This window comes from Nannospalax galili, unplaced genomic scaffold (assembly GCF_000622305.1).
Source record: "Nannospalax galili isolate Female #2095 unplaced genomic scaffold, S.galili_v1.0 scaffold285, whole genome shotgun sequence".
NCBI lineage: Eukaryota > Metazoa > Chordata > Mammalia > Rodentia > Spalacidae > Nannospalax > Nannospalax galili.
Genome location: NW_008355157.1, coordinates 352,328 through 354,020, shown reverse-complemented (window position 1 = coordinate 354,020; position 1,693 = coordinate 352,328).

Genomic DNA, 1,693 nt, shown 5'->3' with positions numbered 1-1,693 from the left:
CAGCCATAATAGGGAAAGAATTCTCCGCACCTCTCTCGCCATTTTGTGCAGCTGTTGGGAAGTCACAGGATCTATCTATATTTGAGTGTGGACTTCCCAGCGCATAGGTAAATGGGGGAGGGTGCAAGTCCAATAAACTTGTTAGGATTTTCAAAAAAAGAACAGAGCTAATGGAAACTCATTATTCCACCAAAGTTGACCCTATGTTGGCAAATCCTTTGGTCTTTGATTTCTTATTCCTATTTTTTCTCCCTTAAACTTCATTGTATACATTTTTTTATGTAACCTGCTCCAAGTTATTTCTGGGAAAATGTGTTAAAAATTACCTCTCTTTGGAATAAAAAATAAAAAAATAAAGTTTTTTTTTTTTTTTTTGGTCTTTTTGAGACAGGGTCTCCCTGTAGCCCCAGCTGACCTGGAACTCGCTATGTAGACCAGGCTGGCCTTGAACTCACAGAGATCCGCCTGCCTTTGCCTCCCAAGTGTTGGGATTAAAGGCATGCGCCACCACGCCTGGCAAAAATAAATTTTTTTTTAAAGAGGGAAAGAATTCTCGTTGTGTGGATGAACTTGAAAACACTGTTCTAAGAAGCCAATCACAAAAGACCAAATATGGCATAATTCTATTTCTATGAACTGTCCAGAATAGGCAAATGTTTACAGGCACAAAGTGGATTAGTGGTTACCTAGAGCTAAGGTAGGGTTGGGGTGGTCCGAGAGATGAGGAGTAGCTGTTAGCCCATTCAGGGCTGTTTCCAGCATGGACACAATCTTCTAAGATATTGTGACAGTTGCATAAGTCAATGTAACTGTTGAACTGGGGTTTTGGTCTGTGCTGGGGACTATACCGATGTTAAATATGTGTTCTTTCTCTGAGTTACACACTAGCCTGAGCTGTACATTTTAAATTACAACTTTAGGGGCTGGAGAGATGGCTCAGTGGTTAAGAACACTGGTTGTTCTTGCAGAAGACCTGGGTTTGAATCCCAGCACCCACATGGCAGCTAACAACTGTCCGTAATTCCAGTCCCACGGGATCCGACAGTCTCTTCTGACCATAAATAAAATTTAAAATTAAATAAATAAATAAAAATAAATTACAATTTAACTACATTGTTGAGGTTAGATTTTTGGTGAGGAGGTTTGGTTCTGTACTAGGGGCTTGGAACCTAGGGCCAAATGCTCTACCCACCGAACTATGTCCCTAACCCTTTGGTTTTTCTTTTTGAGATAGGGTCTTTAACTTGCTTAGGCCTGCCTTGAGCTTCCTTTCTAACTCAGTCAAGCCTTGAACTTGAGATCCTCTTGCCCCAACTTCCCAAGGAGCTAGAATTAGGGACTGATGCTCCAAACTGCTCTGGAATTCTTAGGCTCAAAATTGTACATTTTAAAGCTGGGCATGGTGGCACATGTCTTTAATCCCAGCACTCAGAGGCAGAGGCAGGTAGCTCTCTGTGAGTCCAAGGCTAGCCTGGTCTACATAGTGAGTTCTGGGCCAGCTGGGGCTACAGGAAGATCCTGTCTCAAAAAAAAAAATTGTACATTTTAAATGGGTAAATTGTATGGTATCTGAGTTTGAGGCTAGTCTGGGCTGAGAGAGAGAGAGACAGAGAGAGAGAGAGAGAGAGAGAGAGAAGGAGAGAGAGAGAGACTGATTCTGCCTCCCCCCCAAAAAATCTATTGGGGCTGGAGA